General features: G+C 40.7%; 1 protein-coding gene across 18 annotated transcripts in view; it reads right to left on the bottom strand.

Moving 5' to 3' along the window:
- CTBP1 (C-terminal binding protein 1) overlaps positions 1-21,748 on the bottom strand; it is a 416,680-nt gene that overhangs the window by 162,547 nt on the left and 232,385 nt on the right. For 2 of the 18 annotated variants that reach the window (XM_065597194.1, XM_065597175.1), the window contains one exon: positions 17,029-17,096. The exons of the other annotated variants lie outside the window; for them this stretch is intronic. The gene's annotated coding sequence lies outside the window, so the exon portion shown is untranslated. The remainder of the gene's footprint in view (positions 1-17,028; positions 17,097-21,748) is intronic. 18 annotated transcript variants of the gene reach the window in all.

The raw sequence follows: 21,748 nt of genomic DNA, 5'->3' as shown, positions 1-21,748 counted from the left end.
GGACTTTGCAAGATGACTGGAATGTCAGTATACTAAGGTTCTTTTCTCGGTGTTATTAACGAGAAAAATATTTTTTATTCTGACCATAACTCCAAATGTGCTGTGATTTTTACCACAGGGCTTTTAAAACATTTTTAAATTTTGAAAATATGGAACTTAAGCAAACTTACATTGCTTATAGAAAAAATAATAATTTTTTAAATAGGAGGAGTTTGCTCATGTGGACTGTAATAATATTCTTGCCTTTGGTTTGGCAATGACTGCTAATATGAAGAGGTTTTTTTCTACTATTTCTATCTAACATCCCTGTGCTAGATCTCCTTCCCACAAAACAACTCATTGGCTTAAACCTACAGAAAAAAAACTGTAATAATTGGCACTTACCAGAAAGTCAATAGATCCCTTAAATATTTCCATGAGTGTATACATTTGTTACACATGTGTGACTTTACTCATGTAAGTGTTGCCAGGATCAGGTCCTTGGCTTATTCATAAAAAAAAGGCTTAGGCAGTAATGTATCCAGTCAAGCACACACTCACAAACTTTACATTTTCCCTTACAAAAATCCTTTTCTTCTCTCTATACATGTCACTAAGGCCTTGTCTACACTAGGAGGATAATGCAGACATAGTTATACCGATACAGTTAACTGGCAAAACCTTCTTTGTGTGGATGCAGTTATACCTAGGGTGACCATATTTCCCTAAACTGAAAACGGGATGAGCTGCTTGGCATCACTGCTCATCCCCCACGGCCACACAAACATCCCTCCATACCCCCAATTGAGCCAAGTAGCAGAGATGGGGGCAAGGAGGAAGAGGAATGGATCTGGGCTGGGATCTGGGCAGCACAGCACAGTGTGATTGTGTGAGTATGAGTACATTTGGGCTCAGAGCCAGGAGGTGAAGCTATTGGACTACGATCCAGTTAGCAGTGTGATGATGCCCCTTTGGGGGTTGGGATAGCAGAGGGGCAGGGAAGGAGACTCCAGAGATACCACCTGGATAGGTGGGGGAAGGCCAGGATGAAGGGCTGCCATTTCAGATTTTGGTATGGGGGAGGAGCTGACTGAGGAATTTGAATTAGATCTCTGAACATGCTGCCCTCTGATTGGGCTGCAGAGTGAGCACGTGACATCCCATCACTCCCTGATTGGAAGAGTAGAACATAGCGGAGCCACATTCACCAGGTTCCTGTCCTCCTTCCCCAAACATCACCACGGCACCACTCACCCCCTGCCCCCCAACATTCCTCTGCACCCTCTGGGAGGGGGAGGGCGTGTCCCACTTTTTTGGCAAAACTGAGCATTTGTCCCATTTCCTGTGACAATCTTGGACTCTCTAGCATAGTTTCCATTTCCTGTGACAAACGCCCAGTTTTGCCAAAAAAATCACAATGTCAGGGACAGGGCTTAAAAAGGGGACTGTTCCTGTCAAAACGGGACATATGGTCTCCCTAGTTACACCACAGTGTATAAGTGTCCTTTTACTGGTAAAGAAATCACACCCTAACTGCCATGGCTATATTGGAGTAACTTTTAAGGATACGCGAATTTTAGGCTTGGTTTGTATTAAGGAGAACTCAGCTTCCTTTAGAGTTCAATTAGTACTGGTGTCTGAACAGGTCACCGTGTAACCCAACGTAAAGCAACCTGATCATCCTCTTCTAAGAGACTAAAATACACTGGGCCTGACTGATCCTGAGCGGATGAAAATTTTCCAAACCTCATTAACTTCAATAGAACTAAGCTAATTTATACCTCCTGAGGATTTTTTCTATTGCATCTTCCATTGCTTAAGAAATATCATACCTGATCAGATCAATGGCCCATCTAGTCCAGTATCCCATCCCTGACAATGCCCAGCTGCTTCAGAGGAAAGTGCACTTAGCCTCATAATGGAATAGAATGAACTACCCATTCAGATAGAGGTTGGCTTATGGCCGGAACCATGAGGTTTTATATTCCTTCTAGATCCACCAGATCATCAAGTGAGAGAGACTGAGATCTGGGCCTGATATTTCACCTTCTAGAACAAAGGGCAAGCACTGGGACACCAGGCTTGCCAACCTTTAATTAGTTTCAAACATGATGATAATTCTTTCACACATAAGGATAATCAGTTCTGTTCCCATAATACATATAAGGAATGTGCTACAAGGTATGTTTTTTTTAGTGTAATAACAAATGCCAGAGTACAGTATTCTCCTCTGCCTGAAGAAAGGAGGATATAAGCATTATAGTTTTCAATTGAAAATCAGTACTAAAAAAGTACACAAAGCAAAGTGTAGTAGACTTTTTCCTGCAATTAAGCATAGAGGTCTGCTCAGGCCTAATTTTAAATTCCGACCTGAACCCGACCAGCCAATCCAAATCCAACCTGAGCCCAAGTGTTGAGTTGTCTTCAGACTCAACCTAACATGAACCCAGCACTTCCCCCCAAAACCTCCGTCATTGCCACCTCCTCACCGGTGCACGGCCTGACAGGGGTTTTCCACTCCCCATGCCTTATGGTCACAATCATTCTCTGGTTGCCTCCTGCCGGACTGGTTGATGCAGCGGTGACTGCGTGCCCCGCTCCTGCCTGCTGCTGCTGCCTTGCTGCACTGCGGAGTGAGCACGTAGATGAGTTGCACTGTCTTTCAACCCACAGCACACAGAACGAGGAGGCAGCAGCAGCTGGCAGGAACAGGGCATGCAGCCCCCACCGTAGTGACCCCCCGAGAGTGTGTTGGGTTGTTTTCAGACCCAGCTTCAAGCCCACACTTGTGGTTGGGTCCCCTTGGGTTCAGGTCAGGTTGCAAGGCTCTAGTTAAGGTAACAGTATTTCAAAGATAACAAAGATAAGATAACATGACCCACTGTAGGGAGCAGCAAAGAAATTGGGGGGAGGGATAGCGCAGTGGTTTGAGCATTGGCCTGCTAAACGCAGGGTTGTAAGTTCAATCCTTGAGGGGGCCATCTGGGGCAAAATCAGTACTTGGTCCTGCTAGTGGAGGCAGGGGGCTGGACTTGATGACCTTTCAAGGTCCCTTCCAGTTCTAGGAGATAGGATATCTCCATTTATTATTATTATTATTAAGCACACAAAATGCACAAATAATTAGCAGGTGTTTGTGCAGCACCTAGCACAGTGGGGTATTATTTTGTTATAAATATTAACTAATAAAAACACTGAAGGTAAAATCCTGACTCTACTGAAATCAATGTAGGTGTTCTTGCTGACTTCAACAGGGCCAGAATTACACCATGAATATATATGCAATATATATAGGTCTTTTTTCTCCATTCTTAATTGAAGATGCATAACTGTTAAAATTAAGGCCTGCCCACTTAGCCATTGAGGTTTTCAGTGTCTGTCTTCTTACCACCCTTGTATATGAACACTTTGTAATCTATAATGTATTTACAATCATAACGCTCCTCTGAAGTAGGAAAGTGTTATCCCCATTTTATATGTACAGAACAGAGGCAAAAAAACTCAGTGACTTGACCAAGGTCACATGGGAAGTCTGTGGCACAGTGGGGAATCAGACCTGGAGTCTCAGAAGTTCCAGACTAGCGGTCTAACCATCAGACCTTCCTTCCTCTCAATGAATTGAGGGAAATAGAAAATCATTAGAAAAATAACACATTCCAAAAGCAGAAAATGGTCAAAAAAAGAATCAACTGGCTAAGCAGTCACCCAAACAGGAACAAAATAAGAGTGTTACTGGGCCATCTAGAGACTTACAGACATTCAGTAGTGCTCTGGGTACAAAAAAGCAGGCATACTCCACAAGACCCAGGAAGAAAAAACTTTTCCATGCAAGAAGCAAAACCTAGTGATGTAAAATGTGAGAAATTAATTCCTATACTACTTATTATGCATTAGAATCATAGAATCATAGAATATCAGGGTTGGAAGGGACCTCAGGAGGTCATCTCGTCCAACCCCCTGCTCAAAGCAGGACCAATTCCCAACTAAATCATCCCAGCCAGGGCTTTGTCAAGCCGGGCCTTAAAAACCTCCAAGGAAGGAGACTCCACCACCTCCCTAGGTAACAAATTCCAGTGCTTCACCGCCCTCCTAATGAAATAGTGTTTCCTAATATCCAACCTGGACATCCCCCACTGCAACTTGAGACCATTGCTCTTTGTTCTGTCATCTGCCACCACTGAGAACAGCCAAGCTCCATCCTCTTTGGAACCCCCTTCAGGTAGTTGAAGGCTGCTATCAAATCCCCCCTCATTCTTCTCTTCTGCAGACTAAACAATCCCAGTTCCCTCAGCCGCTCCTCATAAGTCATGTGCTCCAGACCCCTAATCATTTTTGTTGCCCTCCGCTGGACTCTTTCCAATTTTTCCACATCCTTCTTGTAGTGTGAGGCCCAAAACTGGACACAGTATTCCAGATGAGGCCTCACCAATGTCGAATAAAGGGGAACGATCACGTTCCTCGATCTACTGGCATTAGTGTCTTTCTGTTACTTGCTACAATGCTATTGCACTTCACTATTGCATGATCATCTTAACACACTCTTTTGCCTTAATTACTTTGTTTCAGTTTATCAAATATACTTTTGGTTTCACTTTTGCAGTCTAGTCATCAGAGCCATCTAGCATACTTCAGAGTGGAGCTTCTGGTGTAGATTTCAACAATGGAGATGTGGAGGAAATGGTAGTTTTATTCAATTAATAAGCAATTAAAGTGCTTATTTTGTATATTTTAATTGAATTCTAATTCCCATTCAAGTGCAACTTGACACAAATCATGAGTAAAGGTTAACTTGTCTAGTAAATAAGAAATACATCATTCTCCATTTTCTAAAAAATGTAGAAATTAAGCATCTGAATAAAAATACATTAGGCAATATAACTGCATAAATAAGCGTGCATGGTTACAGTGCATCCCTGTGGCTGGCAAAAAGAAGTGCAAATTTACTGTAAAGGCTAGTTGTAAATACTCAAATCAACGTGTTCTAAGACTTATACCAACCAACGGGAATGAACCTTTCTTTGAGAAAATAACCAAAACAGTACAAACAGAAAACATAATTAAATTATTTAAATCCAGTTTTCCTGCTTGCTGATTTCAATTAATCCACCCTGATTTCATCAGATAAAAAGTATGTTTTCTAGCACTAATCATGTAATGTAAATATATGGATTTGTACCATAAATAAAACATTGTGTAATAGTGTCTCTTAAAATAAGCTTTATTGTTCTTTTCATACTGCCATCCTTTCTTTATTTTTAAATGCAAGTGAACACCCTAGCTATGTATGTGCAGAAGGATATGATGAAATAGGGAGTTACTAGCTGTGCCTTTTAGCTATGAATTTAGGTGGGTAAACTTGTGCAAAGTGCTTAAGCAAGACACGTATATGATAGGAAGAACAATCCGAGTGAGGAATTAGGACCAGTTTTCTCAAATCCAGTTGCAGAGCTCAAGGAAGTGAATGCCATCTTGCAAAAAAACGAGTTTAGTATACCTTAGGTATGTGGATGGACAAGTCTATGTAGTAACATGACTATCACTCATTTTCATTTGTTAAAAAGTGACTAGTGATTTTGAGTATCCAACCTGAGATATCTTAAAAGGCCCTTGTTAAAAAGTGCTGAGTACCCATCCTCTGAAAATCATGTCCCTTTAAGTTGTCTCAGATTGCACACCCAGAAGTGCACGCACCCCAAATTATTCTTCTTCCTTAAAAACATTGGCCCATATGCAAATCTTAACACTGTGTAAATAACACTGCATTCTTCACCAGCCAATAGTGCTATTAGACTGAATTAAGAGACAGTCCACTATAAAGTCATTGTAAAGAAATATTTATCATTCCATATTGATTAGTTCTTTTAATGAACACTATAAAAACATTTGCCCATTCTTACAATACTTCACTAGAGATTTTTGAAGTCACCTTATTCTATTCCAACTGACAATAAATCTGTTGTTCCCCTAACTCAACTCAGATGGTTTCTACGACAAACAAGACTCTTGTCCACAATTCAGTTAGACACATTCAATACACAGTCTGAAATAGCTCATTCTAGAGAAAAAAAACAACTTCATTTCTACTAAGAATACATACTCATTTCTTATGTCAGAAAGAAGACTGGTATATAATTTAGTACATATTGCAAAAAACCCACTACTCGTAAATATTGTTTTTTTCTTCAAAATAATCTTGGCATTCTGAGCTACAGAGGCTGATGATTTGTCTAGTTGTAACATCTGTCATTTCAAGAAAACGAGTGTTTATAGTAAAATAAACTTCTCTAAACACACTTTACCTGATGTACAGTGGATTTTTTTCAGGATAATCAATTCACAAGTATGTGTGTCTCCCCATCTATGCAAATTAGAAGCTGGATTGGGCAGTGAGAACTAAAGGATACCTAAATACACAAGAATACATTTACAAAACAATGCAAGATGACTTAGATGTGCAAGAACCAGTATCTTCAATGGGTTTGTGAAGCTAAATCAATAGGCACCACTTAGAAAATATAACTCTCAATGAGGAGTTTGAGTAATACAACTACCAAACTACCTCACTGTATCTTAGATCTTTTGTTTTCATATAAACTACAAAGACAAATCCTGATTATATGTGGGACTATATCTTGATTATTTATTAGCAGTCTGCTTCACCCTATATGCATGGATTAGGTCCCTATTAGGTTTTATTCTTATTAGGTAAAATTAATGTATTTGGTGTAAGCCAAATAGAAAAAAATGAGACCATTTTAAAATTGCCTAAGGTCACTTCATGGGCAAAACAATGTATTTAAACTGAAGAGATGACAACATGTTTAATATGACTCTATAGAAATTGCTTCCCTGATGACAATACATTAAAATCCTCATTGAATATTCATAGAATTTTTGACAAGACTGAATGACATATAATCCTAGCCTCGGTAAGCATTGACTTGATATTCTAACTGTCTTAGAATAGATGCCACACTAACCAGGTCATCTTTGCATTTCTTACAAAGCCAGAAACAGCTGTACAAAAAACAATTCAGTTTCCAGTTTTTAATATCACGTTAAGCTGACACAAACAAAATAGCAGGAAGAAAAAACCACATTAAAAACTTCACTATGTATGTGAGAAGGGGGGACGGAAGGAACACATTGTTTATCATAACTGTAAAATGATAGACCAGAATAGTAATAATTTATTTATAGTATGGCAACAGAGAATTAGAAAAATAGCAAAAAGGATCCTTGAAATGACTTTCACTTATTGAAGTATGACCTGTGCATGATAAATAGGTAAGCAGAGTTTAAATGATGTGAAATGTGTCAATTCAGAATGCATTAGGATGCCATTAAGAGACAGGAACTTAGACATAGGAAAAATATTAAGATGGATAGATCACTTAGCAAGAATAGGACAGAGAAGAATTTAGTTAAGATATTGAAAAAACAATTTAATACTGATACCCCTGTAGATCTTGTGAGATTTTTCGCTCAAGAAGAAGTCTGTTATTTCTTTGTCTACTATTCTATTGACTCCTCTAAATTATAATTACCTAGCTGCTTCTGACAGAAAACAATAACCTTTCTCTTGAGACTAATACTTTTCCATTATACACACGTAAAGTAAAAGTCTTGTTTGTTAAGCAAATAAGAAAATTAATTGCAGAGAAGTCTACCTATGGTATTGTTGGAGTTTGATGAATACTGTGCTTCAATCACATACAAACTGTTTTGCAATTGGCAATTTTATAATGCAAATAGTGGTTTCTAATACAGGCTTTATGTTTTCATTCCAACGTCACACAAACTTTATAATGTAATTTAATAGATTTTTGGGTAGACCATAGTAGCAAAGCACTTATCTGTAAAATGACATTCTGTGCTCCCCTTATTTTTGCTGAGTCACACAGGTGCTGAATCCATAGGTGCTCCAGGGCTGGAGCACCCATGCATGGAAAAAAACTGTTGGGTGTCGCCAAACAGCTGATCAGAGCTCAGGGAGGAGCTTGGGGGAGGTGGAGAGCAGCGAGTGCAAGTGGGCAGGGGCGGAGTGGGGGCAGGGCCTTGGGGCAGAGCGGGGGTGGAGCACCTCCAGGGAAAAGTAAAACTCAGCGCCTATGCTGAGTCGTAACTTATTCCATGAATAGTCCCACTGAAATAAATGGGACAAAAACCTGTGCAGTAAGGTACTATGGAACTGTAAGGGTGGCAGAATCTAGCACCAAGTCTCCAAAACAGCAAATTACATAAAACCACTCATGATGGGTAGCATTTAAAATATACTGCCCTTCTGTTAAGCCTGGAAACAAACATTTTAAAATAATTGGACAAAAATATAAGATGGTATTACAGAATAACATATATAGGCTCAAATGGCACTGTACAATAAGTGGAACAGTGGCAAGGTTCAAAACATCAAATTGATATTATTTTGCATGTGAGCCTTGCACTGGCATCTGGTTAACAACTCTTGCCAATTTTCCCAGCCCCATGTTTAAAGCTAGTTTTGACAGAAGTCCTCAGTTGTCTATCTTCATTTTAGGACCTACCATTTACCTGTTTTCACACTATTGCATTCTCACATTTATTTGCCATCAAGGCACCTTATCTATGGCTACCATGCAGAAACTAGTAATAATCCAGAAACAGCCTGGCAGAATGTATGCCAAGAGTCTAGCGTGGCTAGCAATTCTCATCAAATCCATCATTTCCACAAAGCCTATAAACATGACAGGCAACAGTCTAGAGATTATTCTTGAATCTGGGCCTCCAAAGTGCCAGCCTGCTTCAATGCCAAACAAGCCTGCTGATCAAGAAGTATTTGCATACTTAATAGTTTTCCCGGTCCAAACAGCTTACAAGAAATTTTTTCATTCCTTCTGAACATTAAAAAAATTGTTTTAATCTACAGTGAAGAAACATTTGGAATTAGAGGGAATTTTGTGAAGCTAGTGCTCTTCCCCATGCATATAGGTAATATAGCTTTATTAAAAATGTGACACTCAAAAGAAATATTTAAAAATTATTCAAGGTGAGTCTTCTGGGTCTCTGTAAAAGCTATGTATAATTTCAAGATGAAAATCTGAAATGGTTCGGCCTCAGAAAAATTATGGGCCACATCCCCGGGTGGCGTAGGATTGGTATTGCTCTAATCTGAGACAGGATTTGTAGGGCTCTATATACAGGTTCTTACACGACACCCATCATAGTAATATTTGGGCCTCTGAGTGCTTTTTGTAATATATATTTCACTATTTGCTTTTGGTATACTTTGAAAATACAAATAGGTTGATGATGGTAAGGTAAACATCAGCCATTAGTTTAGAATATAAAGAAAATATTTTTAAAAAGCACTGACTGACTAACTCTCGCATTATACACCATCTTAAATAGCTGATATCTTCTGACCAGGAGCGGATTTACCATGAAACAAACCGTTCGGTGGCACAGGGCCCCCAACGACAGGGAGGCCCCCAAAATGCAGGACAAATCTCATCTGACAACCTGCCCCCAAGTCCCAGCCGGCAGCGCAGCAGGGCTCAGGCAGGCTGCCTGCACACCGGGGTTGGTGGCCCTACGCCGTTCCTGGAAGCGGCCGGCTGTTGGCATGTCTGTGTGCCCCTGGTGTGGGGGAGGTGGCTCCACGCACTGCCTCCACCCTGGGCAGTGCACGGAGATCCACTGCCCCCCTCCCCCTAAGGGGTGTGCAGAAATGTGCCAGCAGCAGGGCTAAGGCGGCTCCCGACCTGCTCTGCCTCTCTCCCTCTGCACCACTCCCGAAAGTGGACAGCATGTCCCTGTGCCCCCTGAGGGGGGGAGGAATGTCTCTCCCCCCCATCCCCCTCCTGCACCCCTGCCCCAGCCCAAAGGCCGCACCCAAACTCCCTCCCAGAGCCCGACCCCTCACGCACCCAAACTCCCTGCCCCAGCTGAGAGCCCACACCCCTCACCCCCTCCCACACTCCAACTCCTTGCCTCAGCCCAGAGCCCGCACCCAAACTGTCTCCCAGAGCCCAACCCCCACACCTCCTCCTGCACCCCAACCCCCTGCCCCAATCAAGGTACCTCACGTTATTTTCATTTACGTCCCATGACTTATAATATAGGAGGAGGAGGAAGAAAAAAAGAATGAAAAAATGAGGGGTCGGGGGGAGATAAGAGCAAATGTTATTTTTTTGGCTGGGTCTCGAGGGGGGCCCCTCGAAAATGAAGCTGCATACAGGCCCCACTAACTCTAAATCTGCCACTGCTTCTGACCTGTCCTTGGTTAGGCTGACCTACATGAAATTTGATTCCAACAATGCATTAATTTCCTGCTGAACACAGCATTGCCTTCAATAGGGAAAATCTATTTAATAAATGGACACTGACAACTCTGCTTTAGGCTTAGAACAGTTTTTTAAATTAACTTCGGAATTTAAATTCCAACTTGACAAGAGAAAAAAACTGATTTTAATTCAAGTTTGGTTTCGGAATGAATAAGCATTATTCTGTTTGGTAGGATCCACTAAAACAAACACTCACATTTTCCTCAAACCAGTAAATGGCACATTTTTTAAAAAAAAATCTCTTTTATAAAGTAAGCAAAGTCGGTTGTCACATTACTTGTTAAGAATAAAGTTACTCATCATAGTTTCCGTGGCAGTGGAAGCAATAGTTAAGGCTGAGTTCCATTCAATATTGTCATCTTCTCAAATTGCTGGGGCTGAAATTTCTCCATGCTTGTATTATGGGCTGGATTCTGTCTGCTGATAAAGCTTATTTTGTATTACAGTAAACAGGGAATTAACGCAAAAATTAATCACTTTAAAATTAAGACAGACAATGAGTATGGCTTTATGGCTGTCAGTATATGCTAACTACTTATGCTAAACAATCTGTTCCACCTTGCATTTTGCTGTGACGCTGGGAGTACCTCTCTCAGATCTGAAGAGCTCTGTGTGACTTGAAAGCTTCTCTCTCTCTCTCTCTCTCTCTCTCTCTCTCTCCCCCCAACAGAAGTTGGTCCAATAAATGATATTATCTCACCCACCTTGTCTCTGTAATATCCTGGGACTGACATGGCTATAATTACACTGCATACTTCAGAGAAAGACAGTTGAGGACCCCTGGGGGAGATGGTTCTATTATCATACAAATTCACTTTATTCTGACCCATGGGGATGCAAAGGAGAGCTGACACCTAGGTAGGTTTAAAGAGTTTTTGAAATGCTGAAGGAATTGAAAAGACAAATCTTGATTGGATGGTGCATGTATATGTGTTACATTATAATGTCTTCAATGTCTCTAATATTGGGAAAGGGACAGAGATTAGATATTGCATCTACATAAACAGAATGTTATGAATAGAATTTATGACTCCATAGAAAACATGCACCTACTATGGTAATGTAAGAGTCATATACAACACTTCAAAGTAATGTCAAAGATCGTTAGGTATATAAATCACGAATGAGAGAAAGGAGGATGACACAGAAGTGCGCACATTGATTAGAGATGGGCTTCTGAGAGATGGTGATTCTAACAGAAGGTGAGTGGGAACTAACCTGAAGATGGAATGACATGAACCGCTGAGCTTGAAGATGTAAGTAGTTACTAATTAAATCATGCTGATGATACACAGACAGTAGTTAAACCTGTAACTAACTGCAACTAATTTAGCCACACTGTTGCCCAGAGTTAGACTAGAAATACTTTTATATGGTATATTTTTTATTTAATCTGTTTTTCTCTGTTGTCTAATAAACTTTTCTTAAAGAGCTGTTTGACCTTGGGCTGTTTTAATGATAAATTTACTGTGGTGCATTCTAATGTGAGGTAGAGGGGACTCTGGACCTAAGCATTAAGCTTGGCTTCTGAAAGGCACAGACCAGGCTCCTACTCCATAAAGACTCTGGCTCCAGCTCTGGTTTCAGTCAGCCAAAAGTACAGAAAAAGCCTACAGAAAACAGATGAGAGGTGAGCGTGAGGAGCTAAAGTGAGAGCTTGTTCTCAACTCAACGAAAGGTTTTTGGAAAGTTTGAGTAGAATCGTTTCAATTTTTTTTTTTTAATTATGAGTGAAAATAAAATAGAATACATTCCACCTGAAATTGTGTTTACCCAACTAAAAATGGCTCAGTTTACAAATCTTACACTTGATTTGTTTTATAGAACTTGCTAAAGAAGGAACTAAAAATCCAGTTTAATCTTTAGAAAACAGGTCTGAGATTTTTAAAGTACTGAATATTTTCTATTTAGTCTTTCACAAGAACCTTAACATAGAGTATGTGGAACACTGCACAGAGAATCAGGCCTGAGACGGGCCTTCCTCAGGTAAGGAATACTATGTTAAAGATGCCTTTGCATTTCTTACATCTTCTTACTTCTTTATTACATAAAAATAGGGAAATTAAAAAACAAAAATTAACACAACATTAAGGTGCCTGTGACAGGGTGGACTGTCCCCGCACTGGAACTGAGAGTTAACCCTTCCCTGCTGGCAGAGGAAGCCACGTCCCTGAGGCTCTGCTGGGCATGCTCCAACCGGGAGTTAAGCATAAAAGCCTGCAGAACTGCTCAGTCAGGGCTGGTGAAGAAGGACACACAGCAGAAGCTCCAGCCCAGGAGCAGTTGCAACCCTTACAGGAGAGAGCTGAAGAGCCAGGAAGCGGGCCCAGAGACTGGCGCTGTTGGAACCCCAGGGAGCACCAGGTGCTGAGGAACCTGAAGACCCTGATGCCACAGGGACTGCTACGTTTGGAGGACTGATAGGAAGTGACCCAGGGAAGGGAGTGGTATCTCCCACCACTCCTAGGGCAGCGTGTTGCGGTAGGATTCCCCGCTGACCCGTGGCAGATCACGCCATCACTGACAGGGCCCTGGGTCGGAGCCCGGTGAAGATGAGTGGGCCCGGGCTCTCCTACTGGGGGTCTCTAAACCCGTACCCCCTTTTTTGTCATGACATAGTTCACTGACCCCTCTCTCACCCCAAAAGAGATAGACGAACTCCGGCCGCTGGGCCACGCTATCCTACGAGGGGAAAAGAATTGAGAGAGACTCTGGCCCTGGGGCCCCACTGCTTTAGGAGCACACTATAGGGACTCCAGCCACTAGGCCGCGCTATCCTACCCAGGGAGGTGGATTTGAGAGACTCTGGCCATTGGGCCATACAGCCCTGACTACCGGGGAGGTAGTAAGACCGACATAGATGCAGGAAGGCGGGGTTAACCTCACTCCCCCTTGAATCAAAGAAAAACACAGAAAAAAATTTTTAAGGATAAAAACTGTTTATAGAGCACCAATTGTTGCAGCCTATGGCAGATTCTTTTGGGGGACTTGGATGTGTTCTTCTATCCTTAATACAAAACACAGATTTCCCTTTAGCTAAATACAATCTTTGGTTTTTTAATTTGAATTACCCTGATTTACAAACAAACAAAATTGGTTTAAATTACAATAAAAGTTTGTGAATGATGTGAATTCAAGAAATAATTTATGAAGATTAAAAAAACCTCTTGAAATCTAAGAGCTTATTTTCAGCACAGGAATAATTCAGCCACATTTTACATATATAGTATTTTCTAGTTATACTTCTATTGTTCACTGTAAATCTTTAAACACTATATTACTAACAAGCACCAGTTGTGCTAGTATAGGAGTTAACATTGCAGAGCCAGAAGTTTGTCTGCTTCATTTCTAAGCCTTAAAAAGCAGCATGAATTTTGTGTTTATATAACAAATATTGTGTTATTACATTAGCAAAGTTTGTCACTTATACAATGTGAAAAAGTAACTACAGTAATAGATTTAAGGTAATTTTAGCATCTGAGTTAAAATTTGTTGTACGGAAGAATGAAGTTTAGACATTTCCCTCCCTCCCCGCAAAAAATAATAATAATAAAATAAAAAATCATCTTCCTCATTTGCTTATACTGAAAACTAGGAATGACTTTTCTTTGGTGGAAGTGGTAGATTACTGCATGTCTAATAATTCATCTTCAGTGCTTGTCCATGTGCAGCAAACATAGATTTGACTTCCTTTTTTTATGAGGGGCTTAAAATCCATGCAACAATACATTAGAAATATATTAAGGGACTAAAACTAGCTGGGTATTAAGCGGTTTTCAAAAAAAGAAAGGATAAACATTTCACTATTATGCACGGACAAGCACTGAAAATGGTAATGCCATACAGTTAAAGTTTTAAACACTGTCTTTAACACACAGCAGATACTTAGATGTCCATTTTCCATTATTTGCACCTGACTGTTTTTAACCCACAATTTTGCCAATGCAAACAAACACAGGTATACGTTGAGGGACCAGATTGAGAACTGTGAAAGTTTGGCTCTTAACATTCAAGAAAAAAAAAATCTATATTTGCTTTATTTTCTCTTGGTAAGTGATGTCATCTTTTTTGAAATATGAGAAAGCATTTTGAATAGTGTAAAATAAATACTGTTACCTAAATTCTGTTTATGTTGATGCAATATCTAATCGCTGTCCCAAGAAACACCCTTTTCCTGCAGTAATACCAACATGAGGGGCCAAAGTGTGTGTGTGTGTATTTGTGTCTCTCACACACACACACACACACACACACACACACACACACACACAGCGTGCCCGAGATAATGCACTTCACTTAGGGCTGGTCTTTACTACAGGGAGATCGACGCTGCTGAAATTGATTTAGCAGGTCTAGTGAAGAACCACTAAATCAATGGCAGAGTGCTCTCTGGTCAACCCCAGTACTCCAGCTTCCCGAGAAGATTAAGGTAAGTGGACAGAAGAGCATCTCCTGTCAACGCAGCGCACTGAAGACAACCTAAGTCAACCTAAGCTATGTCGACTCCAGGAAGCCACAACTCATCTCAATCATGCAGATTTGTGGGGCTTCATAGAAAAGGGAATCCCATTCCATGCAGACATATGCATCTTTCTGCAGGAATGGCAGTTCTGTTAATCCCCTGCCATGCTGCTATTGGATGGGTCCACCTGTGGCTGGTCAGTGGCAACTTTAAAGGGAGACAATACAGCTCCACTGTATTATCTTTTGTCACAACATTCACAATGAAATCCTCAAACTCTCCAGGATCAATACCTTGGAAAAGGGGTTCACACCTACTCCACTCCCTCCCTGAACCATGCAGTTGGGAAATAGGAGGCCCAACTCACTTTGGCACCTGTAGCCTTTTCCTCTGGAGGCCTGAGACAGTAACTGGTTAGTGACGCAAAAACAGCTTTAAGACAAAGTATAGTTCAATCTTTCACTCAAAGATTGAATAGTTAAAACCACAAAGGAAACAGGCAGGCTGACGCCAAGAGATCCCATAGGGTTTCCATCTCTGACTGAAGCTATTCCAGGTGATTCCTCCCTCCCCCTCCCCAACATGACAATGTCATTTTCTTAAATTATCCCATTAAAATCTCCCAGCTTGCTTTCAATAGTCACTGGGAGATCCATGCAAATTCCGGGAGACTCCAGGCCAATCTTGGATGGTTGGCATCCCTAAGTCAAACTGTGGTTGGACCGCATGCTTCCACTCAGAGTGATGTACAGGAAACCAGGCCTGTCAACTGAGGGGTGCACTCAAGAAGAACAAAAAGGATTCTGTGGTGCAGCTCACCCAGTAACTATGATAGGTGGTGATCCTCCTGAGTGTACTTGATACTACAGCCTTAGCAATTTACACTCATAATATCCCGTATAATTCTGGCTATAAAATTGTCAAAGAGATGGAAACCATGAAGCTTGACAGACAACATGCTCAACAGTATCTTCTTTCTTTCTTTATCCTCCTTCAACTTCAAGTGCATAGGGCAGCTATCAGTTTTCAACATTTATTGCAGTCTTGTGCTGGTCTGCTCAGACTTGTGTGTGTCATGTTGATGAATTTGGCTTTTTTCTCTATTCTGCATAATGTTTCTCTCTGTCGCCCTCTTTCTCTCTTCCTAGGTGATGTCCACATTATCACTTGATGTGGAGTCATGTTGGTGGCATCCTTAAAGTATGTTCTAAATATGTCTGTCATTGTCTTTTTACCACGTTTGGTGCTTTAGTTTGGTTTGCTCTACTTAGTAGACATATGTATAGTATTTGCAGCATATAACCTGATACAATTCCAGTAATCTAGAGGATTCATATCAGTCATGAGGTGTTCACAGCACATTTTCACAGTCAAGCAAATGGATCACAACATACTTATTAAGTAGTAGTAATTGAATTATCTGTTCTGTTTGAGTCAGTGCCCAAGGAAGGTGCTACAGATAATCATTGACATTGGTGGTAAGTATTTGAAACTTGAAAAGATCAGGGACAAGCATTAATAGAATCTCACATCATCTAGAAAGCTATCTGGTAAATCTACTGTAGGGGACAAGACTGGATTCTCTCATTTTCTTTGGCAGTGCTACTGATTATATTCAGGAAGAATCTCTTATAGGGAAAACAGTACAAAACTTCCCAGGGCAAATCAGTATGCTCAGCTTTACACACATCACATTAGTGATTTAGTAACATTTGTTTATACACCACAAAGATCCCTGCAAGCAGCTGCATGAAACATCAGATGAGCAAAGTATAACAGTGTCTAAAGTCTATTCTCTAAATTTGATGTTAGTTCAGTCTGTAAAAGACTGGATGCAGAAGATGTTGCAGTTTTATATTTGAATCTGCTAGACAGGAAACTCCTACAGTTTGCCTTGGTTATGGACTTGAAGATCTAATATGTCTTTTCTGTTTCTTTCTCTTATAAGCCAACATTTTAAAAGTCAAATGAAATGCCTATGAATTTTTATTATTCAAGCTGCCAAAGAAGGAGAGAGAAACATCTTCAATCTTTTGGCAGTGTCCACTGCATTAACTGTCAGGATAGAATAACCACCAATCAAGAATACAAGTTCACTGGGAAATGTATTTAGACACTAATAAAATAAAAACATTTAAGGGGATTTAAAGGCAATCAAAGACCATCTCCCCATAGCAGGCTTAAAAAAAATCTCAAATATTCTACAGTAGCTAATGGACAAAGCATAATGGCAGGCAAGTTTAGTTGTGTTATGAAAACACTGACCTTCCATTCAACTACCAAAGACAAACCACCATCAGAGACGGGATTCAAAGACTGAGATCATGGAAGCACTACAGAAGAGAAAAATATAAATCAGTCAGGGAAAATTCAAGTTCAAATCATTACACAGACTCTAGTTTTTAAATGTCCTCACTTTCCCATCCTTTTTATCAACACAGGAGACTAGCTTAAGTAAACAGAAATCTTAGTCCTGATAAAACAAATTACTTGTGTCTTCTTCACCAAGCATGAGCTATTATGAAGATGTCTTCCTTTAGTCCAATAGGCCTTTTACTTCTATGCTCTCTTAACTTTGTAGCCTTGTCTACATTAGAGAACTTTTACAAAAATGTGCTATTACTGGAGAGAATCCTGAAGAAAGCAACAAAAACAAAAATAAAAGCTTTAGAAAACCTGACCTATAAGGAAAGGATTAAAAAACTGGGTATGTTTAGTTTTGAAAAAAAGACGACCCAACAAGTCTTCAAATCTGATAAAAAGAGCTGTTATAAAGATGAGTTGCTCTCCATGCTCACTTAATCTGCATCAGATTTGAGTTAGATATTAGGAAGACTTTCTAACTCGTGTTAGATATTTAAGCTGTGGAATAGGCCTCAAATCAGATTGTGGAATCCCTATCATTGGCGATTTTTAACAACATGTTGAACAAATACCTTCCAATGGTTTTCAACCTGTGGGTATCTGCAGACTATGTTTAAGATTTCCAAAGGAGTCCACACTGCCTTTTGACATTTTTCAGGGGTCAGCAAATAGAAAAAAAAAATTGAAAACCAGTGGTCTAGATCTATTTGGCCCTGCCTCAGTGTAGGGGGCTGGATTTGATGACGTCTAAGGGTTCCTTCCAGCCCTACATTTCTGATTCTGTTTACTCCCATGTCAGCTCCATCAATGTATACATGATTAGAACTCCTACTGTAGGTGCTACTCCAGGTCCCAGAGATGTGTTCAGCATTGTGTCAACTGGAAGTAGGTCGGGAAGAGTCAACTGTGGGTCAGAAGATGAGAACTTTGTCTCGCCATCATCCAGATCAGTAATATTTGAAGTAGGGTAGAAGAGCTAGCAGTTTCTCATGATTAATGGCCATGCTGACTCCTAAGACAGACTCCTAGACATGGGATTGTGATCCCTACTGGAACTTTAAGTTGCTGTCAGGATATGATGCTCCTCACTTGGATTTACTTGGGAAGCAAAAAGGGCAGAGTTCAGCCACTTCAAAGAAGCTAATTAGGTCTGATTCAACAAGGATGCCATCTCTGGTACAAAAATATCTACCCTGTTCCTAATTGTGGGTTGGAAGCTCCTTTGCTCAGAGGAAACTGCTTTGTTATCTGAACATCTTTCTGAAATGAGACATTTAAGTGATCTCCAACATATATGGCTCCACGAAGAGCCAGAGAAAGCCTCAAAATCAGAGTGAAAATTCTCAGCTTGTTCAAGCATGATTAGAAAGAGCAGGTAACAGAGACATGTAATAATTTTCTGCATGCGACACCTATGGGCATTTCTTTCTGGTAGAACCCATCACAGCTCAGTGGATAAATAATGTAAACACGATAAGTTGCCATAAATGGTTCAAATATACAAAAGAGAAAGATGGCAGAGCAATTTCACCCTGACTTACTCCAGCAGAGGAAGGAAGCAACACTGCCCTGTGGAGGAAAAGGGAAAAAGTTAGCCAGCAGGTGGGTGCCAAAAAGCTCTATTCTCATTGGCTGGTATCTGCCTATGAAACATACAGAGGATGAAATAACTCAACACTCTTCACTAGTTTAGTGGGTCACAGAAGGCAAACAAACATACTCACTCCAAACTTAGACCCTTTCCAACAAACCTTCACTGACACATTTTTAAACTATGAATTGTATGTACTATTCCAGGTTTATTTTTAATAAACATTAACACAGTTTTCTGAGATACTCTATGATGATACCTGCAAATCTATATTCTGTAGTACAAATTAAAACTACTTCTCAAGCATAAGATTGGGATTCTAATGCATAAACTGAATGAATTTTAATTCATGGCTAATTAAGTGAAATTTAATTCATAATTCATTTCATTTTAACTCACAAATTCTCACTCATAAAGAGAAAGTGTGCACCTGACTCCCATATTGCAAGTCAATATTGTTAATCCCTCAGGAAATCACCACTCAAAATCTCCTTTGTCTTGTCTATGCTACAGGGCCTACAGCAGTACAGCTACAGTGCCACAGCTATGCTGCGCTAACCCCATAGTGTAGACGCAGCTTACAGCAACCAAAGTGGTTTTTCCAATCACTGTGGGTAATCCACCTTCTCAAGCCATGGTAGTTAGGTCAATAGAAGCATTCTTCCATTGACCTAACTGCATCTATGCCAAGGGTAGGTCAGAATAGTTGTGTCATTCAGGAATATAGTTATGTTGATCTAAATTTTAAGTGTAGACCAGGCTGTACGGTAAAAGTGTCTACGTAAATAGATTTTAGGAGTAACATCTGCATAAGACCGAAGCATGTTTCCAAACAGTTGTCAATGTGCTAATTCCTTAAGAACCAAAGGAAACGGATATTCAGGTCGTTTAGTCAGCTAGGCTATTTTAATATTTCTAGCAATAATTCTGAAGTTGTGAACCTGAATATTTGAAGCATGTATAAAGACATAGAAGCTGCTAAGAAAATCAGGTTCGACTTTGGCTAACAAGTCTTATACTGAAAAAACCACACAAGGTGGTAGATGTGTGTGTGTGTGTGTGTGTGTGTGTGTGTGTGTGTATGTAGGTGAGAGGGATTTCTTTCCTTCTTTATGAATGACCTGACGAGCCCTCCACTGAATGAACAGTGATCTCAAGTAGCAGGTTTGAGTTACTATAAATGGGCATTGTGTATTGTATATAAACAACCATTTTTGTAGATTTTTATATTTACAATACTGTCAGTGAATATTTAAAAGAAAGTTTGGGCAGCTTGCATATTCATTTATGTTATCTTGGAGCAACATTTATAATTAACTTTCCTTAAAACCCTGATGTTATTGGTTTCACCATATTATTCCCAAACCACACTGTACAATCAAGAAGTAGAAGCTGGGCTGGGAAAAGATTTTCCAGCTATGAGTCCTATGAATAAAAATTAATTAATTAATACTTTTCACTTAGAATCATAGAATATCAGGGTTGGAAGGGACCTCAGGAGGTCATCTAGTCCAACCCCCTGCTCAAAGCAGGACCAATCCCCAACTAAATCATCCCAGCCAGGGCTTTGTCAAGCCTGACCTTAAAAACCTCTAAGAAAGGAGATTCCACCGCCTCCCTAGGTTACCCATTCCAGTGCTTCACCACCATCCTAGTGAAAAAGTTTTTCTTAATATCCAACCTAAACCTCCCCCACTGCAACTTGAGACCATTACTCCTTGTTCTGTCATCTGGTACCCCTGAGAACAGTCTAGATCCATCCTCTTTGGAATCTTCTTTCAGGTAGTTGAAAGCAGCTATCAAATCCCCTCTAATTCTTCTCTTCTGCAGACTAAACAATCCCAGTTCCCTCAGCCTCGCCTCATAAATCATGTGCTCCAGCCCCATAATTACTTTTGTTGCCCTCCTCAATTTTTCCACATCCTTCTTGTAGGGTGGGGCCCAAAACTGGACACAGTACTCCAGATGAGGCCTCACCAGTGCTGAATAGAGGGGAATGATCATGTCCCTCAGTCTGCTGGCAATGCCCCTACTTATACAGCCCAAAATGCTGTTAGCTTTCTTGGCAACAAGGGCACACTGCTGACCCATATCCAGCTTCTTGTCCACTGTAATCCCTAGGTCCTTTTCTGCAGAATTGCTGCCTAGCCATTCGGTCCCTAGTCTGTAGCAGTGCGTCGGATTCTTCCATCCTAAGTGCAGGACTCTGCACTTGTCCTTCTTGACCCTCATCAGATGTCTTTTGGCCCAATCCTCTAATTTATCTAGGTCCCTCTGTATCCTATCCTTACCCTCCAGCAAATCTACCACTCCTCCCAGTTTAGTGTCATCTGCTAACATGCTGAGGGTGCAGTCCACTCCATCCTCCAGATATTTAATGAAGCTATTGAACAAAACTGGCTCCAGGACCGACCCTTGGGGCACTCCGCTTGATACCGGCTGCCAACTAGATATGGAGCCATTGATCACTACCCGTTGAGCCCGATGATCTAGCCAGCTTTCTATCCACTTTATAGTCCATTCATCCAGCTCGTACTTCTTTAACTTACTGGCAAGAATACTCTGGGAGACCATATCAAAAGCTTTGCTAAAGTCAAGGAATAACACGTCCACTGCTTTCTCCTCATCCACAGAGCCAGTTATCTCGTCATAGAAGGCAATTAGGTTAGTCAGGCATGAGTCGCCCTTGGTAAACCCATGCTGACTGTTCCTGATCACTTTCCTCTCCTTCAAGTACTTCAGAATTGATTCCTTGAGGACCTGCTCCATGCTTGTTCCAGGGACTGAGGTGAGACTGACTGGCCTGTAGTTCCCCGGATCCTCCTTCTTCCCTTTTTTAAAGATGGGCACTACATTCGCCTTTTTCCAGTCATTCGAGACCTCCCCCCATCGCCATGAGTTTTCAAAGATAATGGCCAATGGCTCTGCAATCACATCCACCAAATCCTTTAGTACCCTCGGATGCAGCGCATCCGGCCCCCCTGGGCTTGTGCTCGTCCAGATTTTCTAAATAGTCCTGAACCACTTCTT

Source organism: Chrysemys picta, chromosome 5 (assembly GCF_011386835.1).
Source record: "Chrysemys picta bellii isolate R12L10 chromosome 5, ASM1138683v2, whole genome shotgun sequence".
NCBI lineage: Eukaryota > Metazoa > Chordata > Testudines > Emydidae > Chrysemys > Chrysemys picta.
This window is presented reverse-complemented; position numbering and strand designations above follow the sequence as displayed.